Below are 14,752 nucleotides of genomic sequence, written 5' to 3'. Positions count from 1 at the left end.
ACTACAGTTTTCCATATAACTAGTAAAGGAAATAGCTGTGATACCGCTAAGAAAATGTTAACTTTTAATGGTGGCTGCTGTGTTTCCATAACATAGTATATCAATGGGATAGGAAGTTGTGAGCCATTCACTCCCTTCTAACCGGAAATCCACTTTTAATAAATTTAACTATATTATTTCTCAAGCACTTGAAGTGTATTTTCTTATTCTTGCTACAGCAATCCCCATTTAAAGTTAATGGCTGGATTTTTCAAAGGTGCTGTCCACCTGCAGCTCCTGTTGACTTACGTGTCAGTCAGAGGTGAAAGTAAGCCGGTATGTCCCGGTACGGTGTACCTGCAAGAGCCGGTTTGCCGTACCGGGGCGGCCCGGCTTTCCCAGGGAGCAATTTAAAGGGCCTGGGGCTCCCTGCAGGGGTTGGAGCCCCAGGGCCTTTAAATTGCCACCAGAGCCCCACTGCTGGAGCCCTGGGGTAGGGCTGCGGGGCTCTGGGGGCTATTTAAAAAGTCCGGGCTCCTGCTGCTTCTACCTTCCCGGCCCTTTAAATAGCCGCCAGAGCTGCGCTACTACTCCAGGCCTCCAGTGGCTATTTACAGGGCTGGGACGGTAGAAGCAAGGGAGCCCCTGGAGCCCAGGGGTAGTGGGGGAGGGGGCTCCAGGGGCTATTTAAAGGGCCCGGGGCTCCAGCTGCCTCTGCCGTCCTGGTCCTTTAAATAGCCGCTGGAGCCCCGCCGCTTCCCCAGGGCCGGGGCGGTAGAAGCAGGGGAGCTCCGGGCCCTTTAAATAGCCCCCGGAGCCCTGGGCTGCTGCTGCTATCCTGGTGGGGGGGGGCACTTACCTTACAGGGTGGGCTGGGGCTGGCTCTGACTCCCTCAGCCACACCCCTTCCGCCCTAGGCCCCGCCCCTTCTCGGAGCCAGAGCTGGCCCCAGCGCACCGGTAAGTCACTGGACTTACTTTCACCCCTGGTGTCAGTGTATAGTATATAAAGCAGTATAAACAAGTCATTATCTGTTTATGGAAATGTGACTTCACTAGTGCTTTTTACGTAGCCTGTTGTAAAACTAGGCAAATATCTAGATGCGTTGATGTACCGCCTGGAAGTCCTCTGTATAACCACAAGGGTATGCGTACTCCTGATTGAGAACCACTGTACGAGGCCACACAGCTTATTAAAGGTACATAGAGACACAAAGCTATTTTCTTATATCTGAAACAACTCCCATTTCATTTCATCATAATGTTTCCAATATCTAAGCAGTTTTCCTTTGTTTCGTGAGGACATGAAGGCGTGGAAAGGGCCTATCATCTGTCATTGCATTTGGAACTTATCTTGGCTTTAAGATAAATGGACATGTTTAGTAGACTTTTGTCTACAGTTGCATAGAATGGAATCTACAGCATAATTAGAGTAAGGTGATTTGCATATTGGAGCTTCTTCACATAGGTCTCCACAGTCTAATGGCGTATTGTTTCCTGGAAGATACTTAAATGGGGGCCAAGCTGGATATTTGCATTAATAGAGACTTTGTATTCATGATTTTCATTAGAAACCCCCAGAAGATTGTGACCAATTCAAAAAGATTTTTGTGCAATTTAAGAGACATTTTCTTCCAGCCACCATTATTACTCTAATTTATTATCTGTGAATCTTGTAGGGATGGAGAAAAACACCAATGTGTTAACCGTATTATGCTTTTTATCCATAACAGTGAATAAGAAATGAGGATAGCTATTGCATTAGGATTATTTCACTCCATGCAAATATTCAGATGTCCCAACATGCAATTGACTGATGGTGTTAGCGTCCCTGTTGATTGGCAATGGAGTGTGGCGCCTGCCTGAAGGAGAAATGCAAAGTGAGATCATCTTCAATGTTGAATGGATTTCCGTGACTTTTATATTCTTCTTTTATATGTGAAATTTAAAAGGAAAGTTGACATATGCCATACTTGCAGCCAAGCTCTTTGCTCCAGGACTGATGGTTCTCAGTATTTGTTATGGATGTAGCTGGTTAAAATTTTTCAGATGAAATTGGCCTTTTCTGAAAATGAAAACTTCATATCCCCCCCCCCAATTTTTTAGTTGAAATTTGCCATTTGTTAAACAAAAAGTAAAACACTTTTGTTTTATTTTTTTCCTGCTCTTTCTACCCCCTTTTGCATCCTTTTTGATGGCAAAATTGGGGGTGGGGGGAATGAAGGGGGAAGCAGGAAAAATCAAAATCCAAACATTTTCAGTAAAACATTCATGAAATGTTTAAATTTTCAAAAATGTTCTCAAAATTTGTTCTGTTTTATTGACCTGCTCTCACCATGAGTAACTTCTGATGTGGTATAAGCAATGGGCTTGCTTCTCCACTTTCTTACCCTGGCTTTTACATGTGTATCACTATTGGCTTCAGGGGAATTACACTGGTGTAAAACTGGTCTGATGGAATCAGGCCCGCTGACAAGGGGGGCAAAGAGGGCAGTTGCCCAGGGGCCCAGGCAATTTAAAAGGGTCCGGGGGAGCCATGGCTGCTGCTGCAGTAATGGTGGTGGCCAGGAGCCCCGGGCCCTCTTAAATTGCCTGGGTGGGCCCCAGGGCGCCTAGGCAAGCGAGACTGCTCCGGGGCCCGCACTTTGGGCCCGCACAGTGTGGACGTTCCCGGAAGTGACGGATTTGTTACCTCCGGCCCCCGCTCCAGGGACGGCCCTGGCCCTGGAGCCCAGAATTTCTGTTGGCAGGCCTGGACGGAATGAAGAATCAACCCTGATATTCTTTTAAATAGGGTTACCAGATAGCAACTGTGAAAAAACGGGACAGTGGGTGGGGGGGTAACAGGCGCCTATATAAAAATGTCCCCAAAAATGGGACTGTCCCTATAAAAACTGGACATCTGGTCACTCTACTTTTAAACGATCGTACAAATTACAAATATACTAATAGGCATATTTTCTGTATATGTGTTTAAAAGTTTCATTTCACGTTGTTTCTAGTTCTGATATCTGTTTAGTAATGCTTATCTGGCTAAAAGATTGTGAATCAGTGCTAACAGGATTGCTCTAAATTGCCCTGTAATTCTTACAGTGGTAACCTCAAAGGCATTAAAATTTACAATATGCTAATCTTTCAGTGTGGATAGAGTATCATAAATCTGCAGTTTCTAATGATACAAAACTTTGTGCATATTCAAAGAAGATAGATCAGGTTACTTCCAATGCAAGCTGGCAGGATATGACTGAGGCAAACGCCAAACACTGTTGTTGAAAGATCTGCAGTCACTTGTACAATAATTTATATACTCTTGATATGCAATTCTCAAACTGACTAGGAGAGGACAACATGCAGTGGTAAAAAGACCGTGTCTTTTTTGTATGTAAAAAGGACTCCAGAAAATGTATGCAAGCATTTAGGTCAAGGATACCATCTATGAACACTTGTATAATTCTGAATTGAATAGAAATTGTGAAGCTTTGTATAAGTAAACATACCTCTAAAATAAAGAGAACTTTCTTGATAGTCATCAACCAAGTTGTTTTTCAACTAGAAAGCCTAGCCCAAGGAGATTCCACTCTGACCCTAATAAAATTAGCCTTCTGCAGCACGCTGTAATACCCTCACTTCTTTCTTGTCTTCATCTGATTCCTACTAGTCTGCTTTCCGACCTTTGCTCAGCAGGTGACTAGTGCTACAACCTGGCCCCAAACAGCTAGTTATATCAGTATCATCCATTCAAAACTCTCCATGTAGATGGAAACCTGCAAGCGACAGTGTTCATAGCACTGAAATAAGTGAAAGGTTATTTCTGAGGTGCTATTAATCTGATTCTTCTCTCACACTGGTGTAAATAGGAGGGACTTGAGTTACACAAGTGGAGTTACTCCACTATAAAACTGGTGTAAGAAAGATCAGAATTGCTCCTTAAAGCTGTATGGAGAAGTAATGTAAATGGCAGTACTAAATTGATTTGCTTCATTATAGGCCATCAGTTTTCTCCATTATTCCTACTCATGAAACATGTATTTACATAGATTGGGTGGTTGTTGTTTTAGTGGTTTTTTTGTTGTTTTTAAACTAAGTCAGTCAGGGGTCAGCTTTTTCTGAAAAGCAAGAGCACTCAGTGAATATGGATTTTTTCCCCCTGTGTAATGCAGTTAAGTTTAATATCTTTGGATCGTAGGAAAACATTACCAAAGTAAAGATTTTCAAGAAAGCTAAATATTAACCAAAGGAGAAACCTTTTAGCCCACCCCAGAACTATTTAAATAACCGGCAGATGAAATGAAAGAAGCAATGCTTCCACATTGTGCACAATAGAAAGCTGTTAAACTTATCTCTGAACAGAAAACATCACGGGTTGATTTACTGAAAGAGACTCTCCTAAATAGGCTCCCTTCTGTTGTACACTTGTAAATTTCCCAATTTTTCAACTTCGTCAGTGATGGAAGTACCGGGAGTTTTTGCAACTACGAGCTAGAAGAAACAGCATTTTGTGAACATAGCAGAATTGCAGAAAGATTGCTTGGAATTTTAAATAGGAGTTTGTTACTAGGCCTTTCTGAGTTACTGTACAATGCATTTGGTACCCCATAGCTCACATTATGTTCTCTTGAATGAACTAGATTTGATTAGATTGAGTAGAATATTCTGTGTCCACACACTTTCACTCACTCTAGGACTGGATTTTCTGGTCCATTTAAACAAAGAGGCCTTAAAAGGACCAAAGATAGTTTGGTGGAGAATTCACTTCATGAGAAGAACTCTCCACTGCTGGAAAGCTGGCAGAAGCTGTCCTGTTCTGCCTCCCTGAGTGATAGCAGCTAAATTGATGGAAGAATGCTTCTTTCGATCTAGCTATGAGGTCAGCGTAGCTATGGTGCTCAGGGGTGTGGATTTTTCACACTGCTGAGTGCCAGAGCTATGTCAAACTAAGTTTTAAGTGTAGATCAGGCCTTAGGTGCCTAACTACACAATATTTGAATTTACAAATGCAAGTTGTTTTGGATGCTTGAGAGCATTCCAGCAAATGCATGCAAATGACGTAGACCTGGAAAATGCGCATATAGATACAGCCTTGGTCTACACTACAGATTTATTTCAGTAAAGGTACCTTGCAGTTATACTGACCGAACTTCCAATGCAGACAGCACTATGTTGAACAGATGGCTTCTCCTGTCCTACCGCCTCTCTGGGAGTGGAGTACGTATGCCGAGAGGAGATGCTTTCCACTTGTAGGTAGCATCTTCATTAAGTGTAGACAAGCTCTTAGAGGCCACTTAGGAAAATTGGCTCTTGAGTAGAAGCCACAAAATTGCCTCTTCTTTGGTTCTTTTTTTAAATCAAGGTAGGGTTGCCAACTTTCTAATTCCAGAAAACCGAACACCTTTGCCTGCTTGCTGCCACACCCCTTCCCTGAGGCCACACCTCTGCCCGACACCCCTCCCCTACTCACTTCATCCCCCTCTCTCCGTCACTTGCTTTCCACCACCCTCGCTCACATTTTCATTGCATGGCCCAAACAGGCATATTTATTGTTTTGACAGATGTATTATGCTAATTTCAGGTTTTATTTGTTACAGGATGCTAGAGTTGGCAGCAAAATAGTCAAAGGGGTAATTTTTAAAAAAATAAAATTTCACAAAGATTTTCATGATTCTTTCCCTCCCCTCTTCCCATTTTTTGTAACCAGCTCCATGTGTTTTGTTTACTAATGTTATTGTAATTTTATGTGTGTAATTAGGACCAAACACATTATCACAGCTGCAATGAGTCCATTAAAGGCCTACTCCTGAAGCCCAAATGCAAATCCATAGAGAACAACCACAGAAATGCACACCTGTCCATATACCTATATAAATAAATCTGTAAATACTGACTCCCACACCTACTGCAGATACACGTGTGTATTCATGTGTACACATCTAGCATGCACTAACACATATCTGCCACATTATTTATTATTACAATTATTGTTTAGTGCCTAGAGACCTCAACTAAGATCAGGGCTCCAGGGTGGTAGGTGCTGGACATACACATAAAAAGAGAGCTTATGATCTAGCTAGGCAAAGGTGGCGAGAAATATATGATACATTGGCTCTTCTGCAATTACTGGTCAACAACATTCACTTTTAAAGAAATAATGCATTTCTTTTAGAGTTCCCTTCTCTTTTAAAAACTTGTTATAAAATGAATACACACATTCTATGTCATAAATTTTTTTGTGCGCAAGCCAGCAAAAGGAATTAAAAACAAAGAGTTAGGCTGCAAATTTTATTCACACAGGTATACGCACATGCGGCAATACACATACCTCTCTACCCAAAGACACAGTCTCTTACACACATACATTGCATGCATGCAAAATACTTGCCTACACAGACACACCCAGCTAAGAAGGGAGGAAGGTGGGCTGGAGGGGAAAATATGCGGGGTGGGGGTGGAAGAGAGAGGATGTGGTGGGAAAGAGGCCAAGGATGAGAGCAGGGTGGAGGTGAGAGGGGGCAGTGTAGGAGAGGGGAGGGGGGTATGTGGGGTGGATGGGAATGCATGGGGAGGCAGAGGACTATGTGTATGCGGATGTGGGAGGCACAGAGGTGTATAGGGACATAATGGGAGTGCAGCAGTGTATGGAGGTGAATGGGTTGCAGGGCTGTGCAGGGTGAGGGACATGGGCATGGCAGCTCTGGGAGGTGGAGAGGATGGGTAGGAGAGCGCTGTAAGAGGTACAGGGATGGGTAGTGGTGGAGGGTAGAGTGGGATGGGACGGAAAGGGATACAGTGAGGGGGATGGAGGTGTTGGGGGGTTGGGATGAGAAGGGATGCAGTGAGGGGGATGGGGATATAGCCCCATTTCCAGCACTCGGAGATGGGAATAGATACCTCCAACTCCTGGGTGCTGGCAATGGGGTGACAGACGCGGGGCATGCGCCACAGCTCGAGCCCAGCCACAGGAGGAGCAGGAGGAGAAGAGGGCCAGCAGCAGCGGGAGAAGCATGTGCCACGACCCCTCAACAGCTGACTGGCAGGCGCGATAGTTCGCCCCCTGGCCAATGGGAGCTGTACCTGTGGGCGGGGGGCGGGGCATCAAGAGGACCCTCCTGGGCCTAGAAGCTGGACATGTCGGCTGCTTCCCAGGAGCCGCAGAGCACGGTGGCTAGCGGGGAACCTGCCAGCCCCGCTGCATGGCGCCACCAAATGGACAGTCAACGGCCCGGTCAGTGGTGCTGACCGGAGCCACCAGGACCCCTTTTTGGCCTGGTGTTCCGGTCGAAAACTGGACACCTGGTCATCCTAAATCAAGGTGTTTTGTAACTGGTTGTAATAATAGCGATTCAGATTTCTTGATTCAACGTAATTCAGCACTGATGTCAAAGTATTATCTAGGATTCTGTTTCAGATGGTTTCCAAAATGTTTCAGCACAACAGACAGACTAACGGGTCACGTGGAAGATTTTTTTAATGGACCTGTTGTGGTAATTAGAATATATTGCATGGATTAGTGTTACAGTTAGGAACGCTCCGAATTACTGGAAAGAGTTCAGCATTTAATTTTCTACCAGCAGCAATTTCTGTCAAGTTTCAGATATACAGTAGTTGTCATTAAAGATTGTAACATATTAAATCCCATAGTTCCATATAAATCATGGAAGAAGAAAAGCAGCTATAGAAAGCTTGAAGGGAAATTAATTGTGCACAATGTTATGATAATGAGAGCTATACCAGAACCTTTGATAGTTTAATATTGCATAGGGTGAGAGAGAACAGATGGATATAGACAGATGGAAGAGGACAAGGAAATAACGAGACCGTATTGGTCAGCATGATAGGTTGTGTAGTAGTTTAATCAGGGGAATGGAAAGCAGGACTCTAGGGTTCTATTTACAACAAACACAAAATTCTGACGCTCATTTTCAAGGCCCTGCAAAGTTCGGCTCTGCCTACATCTCATCCCTAAACGCTCTTAACCTCTTGCTCAAGCCCTGCCAGTACCCATCTCACTCACATTATTGATTCCCTGGTCTTCTGTCCCCATAAATAGCACTGTTTTTTGTTTGCAATGCTGTTGTAGTCATGTTGGTGTCAGGAGAGAGACTGGGGGTGGGGGTGGGGGGTAATATTTTTTTATTGAAAGAGATAAGCTTTCAAGCTACTTGAAAGAAGTAGCTCTGTGTAGCTTGAAAGCTTGTCTCTCTCACCAATAGAAATTGGTCCAATAAAAGATATTACCTCACCTGCTGTCTTTTCTCATGCCACCTCCTATTCCCTGGCATCCTCCCTGAGTGGCCCAGTGTACAATTCAGTTAATTGTGAATGATTTTTTTAAGTGCTACAGATATTGGGGAGAAAAGAATAATATAAGACCACAACTAGATATAAAGCGCTGCTGCCCAGATACTATGGTGAATGGGTATCCTAGGAATACATATTATTATAATAATAATAAATATAACTTAAACTCTCTCATATAATTTACCTCAAAATTTCACAAGGCAGAAAAATCTTAGGGGTTGTCTACATGTTAAATTATTGATGAATTTGAAGTACAGTAGCTAATCTGGAATAGCTTTCTGTGTGAATGCTCTCATTCCAGAATAAGAATGTCCACATTGGGAGCTATTGCAGAATAGCTGTTCTGGTCAATTTGCCTGTATAGAGAAGCCTTTAGTTTCCTGACTCACAACTCAAAAGTAATCACTTTATCCTGGCTCATACTTCAGGTCCTACATACCAAAAAAATGTATGTCTGTATAAGGAGAAGCCTTCAAGTCATATACACTGTTGGGCCTTTGAAGTCCACAGGTAGAATTCAGACTTGGCGTAAGGCCTTGTCTGCATGGGAAAGTTATACTGGTATAAGTGAAGGCAGTGGTTCTCAACCACAGGGGTACATATACCACTGGGGGTACACAAAGGTTTTTTGAAGGGTACATCAACTCATCTAGATATTTGCCTAGTTTTACAGCAGGTTTCATAAAATGCACTAGCAAAGTCAGTATAAACTAATGTTTCATACAGACAATGTCTTGTTTATACTTCTCTATATACTATACACTGAAATGTAAGTACAATATTTGTATTCTAATTGATTTATTTTATAATTAAATGGTAAAAATGAGAAAGTAAGCAATGTTTCAGTAATAGTGTGCTGTGGAACCTGTATTTTTATGTCTGATTTTGTAAGCAAGTAGTTTTTAAGTGAGGTGAAACTTGGGGGTACGCAAGCCAAATCACTCATGAAAGGGGGACAGTATTCTGGAAAAGTTGAGAGCCATGGAGTTAACCATGGAGTTAAAGTATTAATTTTACCTTACAGTTCTATTGGTATAACCCCCGATGTGGACACTCTGGTATAACATGGCTTTAGTTTGTCATTGGGGAAGCGGTTTAAACTAAACTGAAAAAAAGCTACTCTTATTCTGGAATAAGAGTGTTCACATGGGGGATTACATTGGAATAACAATACCAGTGTAGTTTTCTTGCACCCCAATCTGGGTCTATGCCGGTTATATGATATGTATGTATCTCTTCATCCTTGCAACCGTTACCTGTAATCCCTCATAACCCAAGCCTGACCCCAGATGGTACAGTACCTTCCCTCTTAACTTGTGTATATTTAATTTTAAACATTAACTTTAATACAAATTTTATACCTGTATAGGCAGTAAAAATTTCCTTTGTGGATAATGCCTTAACTGGGTGTAACACACTTGCTTACACCCTGCCTGAATTTGGCCTTACATGTCATTAGTTTTTCATTAGTGTCCTGCTTAGGCCCAAGATAGTGATTTCTGTTGTATGATGTCTCATGTTAGCAAAATAAAACACATTGCTTTCTGAATACCAGTTTGCCTGCTTCATTTCCAAGCAAGTCAGTATTCTCTGGGACTATCCCTTCCTCACAATCCAAGCTGGTGTCCTGTTCACTCTCCTTCACCCAAAGCTGCTGTTACTCATTCTTTTGCAGGGCTAACAACTTTAAATGGTACCTTTAGAAATACTTCATTACCATGCAAAAGGAAGTGAGCACTTTGCCGGCAGCCTAGACAGAGAAATTTATATCTGTAAGGAGCATACATACAGAACACCAATTATTAAGATCATCAATATTTATACAGCAGATAAAATTCATGTCGGTCAGACTGAATACTGTCTGTCATAACAGCATAGCTGCTGTGGGGAAAACCAGACAAAATACATCTATTTCAATAACTATCTTACTTAAAGAAAAACACCAGTCATTAATCAGACTAACTTGGATGGCTCTCTTCAGCCCAACCTTACATCAAATGGAAACCCTTCTGGGAAGTTATCCGGAAGGGAGTACATCTCACTGAGGGGTAGGGTAGATCTCACTGAATGTGTGCCATTCATAGAGTATAAATATGAAATCTATTTAAATGCCCATTAAAGCTATTGAAGAGTCTCTCAGCCTGGGCAGCCATAATGATACTTTCTAGCAGGGCTGCTCTAGCTTTAAGATCTTATCCCTCTGCTGCCTAGCTCAACTGAATCCTTCTGTGGCAAGGAGTTTTGGGAATCTTGTTCCCCTGAGAATTAACCCTGTATTAGACTGAATGTATTTCTGAAAACTGGATCAGCCAAAATGGACTTTCCTAATGCAGATGGGCCAAAGCATTGCAGCAAATATATTATTTCAGGTTGTTGATTGTGACAAAGTTTTGTATGAGAGAAAAAAATCAGTGATGCTTTGTAAGTTAATGACCTTGGGCAATATCATAATTCATATGGACCACTGTTACTAGAAGTCCACCTGAAGACTTTCATTACATGTTACCTGAATACTTGATTACTCAACCCACATTTTTTCCCCCTCAGCCTAGAGTCGTATATGTATGTAAGAAAAGGACAACACAACATTCAAAATAGTTCATAGTCAACATTACAAGAATTCACTGTATTGAACTATGCTGAAAAAATGAGGTTTCTAATCAATCTGAAATGTTTGTGAGAAAAGCGGTAATATCTTTTATTGGACCAACTTCTGTTGGTGAAAGAAACAAGCTTTTGAGTTTTCACAGAGCTTTTCTGGGAAATACTCAGTATCACAGCTAACTACAAGCTGGAATGGGCTGTTTAGCATAAGCACAAGGTGAAGTGGCTCATTAACACCTCTCCACTCATAGGAAGTAACAAAAAAAAGAAGAGTGCGGTGTGTGGGGTGTGTGTGGAATGTTTGTGTTTAGTTGCCTGTTTGAGTCTTTTCACTTTAGGGAAGTGGCACTGGTATCAGAAGATTACAAAAAGGGACTACTTTTTTTCTCTTTAACAGGGCACTGTGTTTTGATCTTACTGCCAAACATCAACCCATGAGCTCACATACGTTCTAGTTCTGGAAAGGGATGTTAGTAACTTGAGAAATGGGCCTTCTTTGACATCCAGAACACCTGAACCCATTTAATTCTGCTTGGTTCACCTGTATTTCAAGCAATTTAAGATCACTTTAAGGCTATAGGCCAAACTCTGCTCTCAGCCATACTGGTGTAACCCAATAGAAGTTTTGCCTGGGTAAAGACCTAAGAATTGGGCCTTTTGGCAGTGAGGGGTTTTGGGTTTTTTTTAAACAAAGGTCTGGATTGTACCACAAGGACACAGCCCATAGTAAGGGACAGAACCGGGTATTGCTTTGCCACTTCAGGAATATTCCTAAAAAAGGAATTTTGGCTCCTGCTTTTCCTCCTTTCTCCTGGGGGTTGAGGGAGTGAGGTGAGTAATTTTGCTGTTGGCCTAAACTACAGTTGGCTTGTCACAGAGCTGATCAGAAAACCATTTTCCCTCAGTGGAAAACTTTGACAAAACTGGGAAAAAATGTGTTCTTCAAAAATTTTCACACAAAAGTTCAGAATTTCAGCAAAAAATCTAAAACTGAAAAAATTCCATTTGGAAATGCTACCACATTGCCTCATGGGAGTTGTAGTTGAGGTGCCTCATACCCCCATGTGCCGGCCAGCTTCCCTGGCTGGACTACATCTTCCATGATTCATCACCGTTTCTCCTCCTTTTGATCCATCATGGTGTATCATAGAAGTCCCATGGCTGTGGTGTTTCACGGGAGATATAGTCTAGCTGGGGAACCCAACCTGTAGAGCAGAATGGGAATATGAGGTACCCAAACTGCAATTCCCAGGAGGTATCCTGTCAACATTTCCAAATGTTGGATTTCTGCTGTTTAGTTTTTTGATAAAAAGTGAGAATTTTCCTCAGAAAGCAGAAACTTTACACAAAATTATTTTAGTTGAAAACTCAATTTTCTATCAAAAACAGTTTTGGCTAAAAATTTTTGATGAGCTCTTAGTTTGCTGGCAGCAAAATGCCTGGTTTTAGTTGGCTTGGCCTAGAATAGTTAATGTAACTGCAGAACTCTAGAATTTGTTATAAGGTCAGGGTAAGGAACATGAAGATGAAAACTTGGCCTGCCTTAAGAGAGGATATCTCAGCACCAGGAGCAGGTGCTTCTATGATATAAACAAGCACCATTTCTGTAGCAGGTGAAGGAAATGGAGTAGGAAAGGAAACAAGATGTAAAGTACATTTCATACAATTCTACCTTTTTGAAACAGATTAGATTTTTAAATAGACACTTGGGGTTACACTGACTGAAGAGTACAAGACAGGAAGGCTAATGGAGCAGGAGCTGTCAGTTTGTGAAGTATGTCTAGAAGATAATAAACATTCAGTAATGAGTTAGTGAGAAATCGTTGAAGGAGTAATATCACTCCCAGATTAATTTTTCTATTAATCATGCAGACAGTTTTGAAAATGTGCTGTTGTTTTTATTAGTAGTAGTTATTTAGCATGCACCAAAAAATAAAGAGAGACAAGGTGGGTGAGGTCATATCTTCTGTTGGTGAGAGAGACAACCTTTCAAGCCACACACAGTTCTTCTTCAGGTCTGGGAAAGGAACTCCCAGTGTCACAGCAAAATGAAAGATGGAACAGATTGTTTAGCATACGTAGTTAGCACATATTGTAGGGGGCCATTCAAGGTAGAGTGGCCCATTAACACCTCTGCAGTCATAGGACAAAAAAAAATGGGAGAGAGGGGTTAATGGGTTACAGATGTTTGTAATAAACCATAAATCCACTGTCTCTGTTCTGTCAAAAAGAACGAGGAGTACTTGTGACACCTTAGAGACTAACAAATTTATTTGAGCATAAGCTTTCATGGGCTAAAACCCACTTCATTGGATGCATGCAGTAAAAAATACAGTAGGAAGATGTATATACACAGAGAACATGAAAAAATGTTGCCATACCAACTGTAATGAGAGTAATCAATTAAGGTGGGCTATTATCAGCAGGAGAAACAAAAACTTTTGTAGTGATAATCAGGATGGCCCATTTCCAACAGTTGACAAGAAGGTGTGAGTAACAGTAGGGGAAAAAATTAGCATGGGGAAATAGTTCTTACTTGGTGTAATGACTCCCAGTCTTTATTCAAGCCTAATTTAATGGTGTCCAGTTTGCAAATTAATTTCAATTCTGCAATTTCTTGTTGGAGTCTGTTTTTGAAGTTTTTTTGTTGGAGTATTGTGACCTTGAGGTCTGTAATTGAGTGACCAGGGAGGTTGAAGTGTTCTCCGACTGGTTTTTGAATGTTATAATTCTTGATGTCTGATTTGTGTCCATTTATTCTTTTGTGTAGAGACTGTCTGGTTTGGCTATTGTACATGGCAGAAGGGCATTGTTGGCACATGATGGCATATATCACATTGGTAGCTGTGCAGGTGAACGAGTCTTTGATTGTGTGGCTGATGTGATTAGGTCCTATGATGGTGTCCCCTGAATAGATATGTGGACAGAGTTGGCAATGGGCTTTGTTGCAAGGATAGGTTCCTGGGTTAGTGTTTTTGTTGTGTGGTGTATGGTTGCTGGTGAGTATTTGCTTCAGGTTGCAGATCTCCCAAGATCTGTGAGAGTGAGGGATCGTCCTTCAGGATAGGTTGTAGATCCTTGATGAGGCGCTTGAGAGGTTTTAGTTGGGGGCTGAAGGTGATGGCTAGTGGAGTTCTGTTACTTTCTTTGTTGGGCCTGTCCTGTAGTAGGTGACTTCTGGGTACTCTTCTGGCTCTGTCAATCTGTTTCTTCACTTCAGCAGGTGGGTACTGTAGTTGTAAGAATGTTTGATAGAGATTTGGTAGGTGTTTGTCTCTGTCTGAGGGGTTGGAGCAAATGCGGTTATATCTTAGAGTTTGGCAGTAGACAATGGATCGTGTGGTGTGGTCTGGGTGAAAGCTGGAGGCTACAGCCAAGTGCTAAGAAAGTAAATCTTACCTATTCTTGCCCTCTAAGGCAATCAGGAGTTTTGGGCTGTTACATATTGTTCTATAGATTTCCAAGAGTCCTAGCAGCTGCGGTCTGGCATATCAAGAGAAGTTGCTCATTAGATAAGGAAATTTGTTCCACAGGAGTGCTTTGGGGATTGAAAGGAGAATGTTGATGTCTCTATACTAGTTTCATGTCAGGTGGGTGGCATATCATGCAGAGAACACACCCATCAAGAAACACAGATGATCCATGGGGAACAAGATATCAGAACAAGACCTTAAAACTAGGGTTACCATATCTCATAAATAAAAAAAGAGGACCCTCCACGGGCCATGGCCCCGCCCCTTTCCCCACCCCTAGCCCCGCCCCAACTCCGCCCCTTCCCCCACCCTAACTCCGCCCCCTCCTCCCTCCCACTCCCAGCCAGGGGAAAAGGGCTGCCCCAGTGCTACCAGCATCACGGTTTCCCGGGCAGCCCCCAG

The 14,752-nt window shown here is 42.3% G+C and overlaps 1 protein-coding gene across 4 annotated transcripts in view; it reads left to right on the top strand.

Annotated features, from left to right (window-relative positions):
• The window catches only part of RNF152 (ring finger protein 152), a 58,558-nt gene that overhangs the window by 13,565 nt on the left and 30,241 nt on the right, over positions 1–14,752 (top strand). For 2 of the 4 annotated variants that reach the window (XR_004644634.1, XR_004644635.1), the window contains one exon: positions 1,712–4,844. The exons of the other annotated variants lie outside the window; for them this stretch is intronic. The gene's annotated coding sequence lies outside the window, so the exon portion shown is untranslated. Of the gene's footprint in view, positions 1–1,711; positions 4,845–14,752 lie in introns of those variants that run through there. 4 annotated transcript variants of the gene reach the window in all.

Source organism: Trachemys scripta, chromosome 2 (assembly GCF_013100865.1).
Source record: "Trachemys scripta elegans isolate TJP31775 chromosome 2, CAS_Tse_1.0, whole genome shotgun sequence".
In the NCBI taxonomy this organism is placed as follows: Eukaryota; Metazoa; Chordata; order Testudines; family Emydidae; genus Trachemys; species Trachemys scripta.
This window is presented reverse-complemented; position numbering and strand designations above follow the sequence as displayed.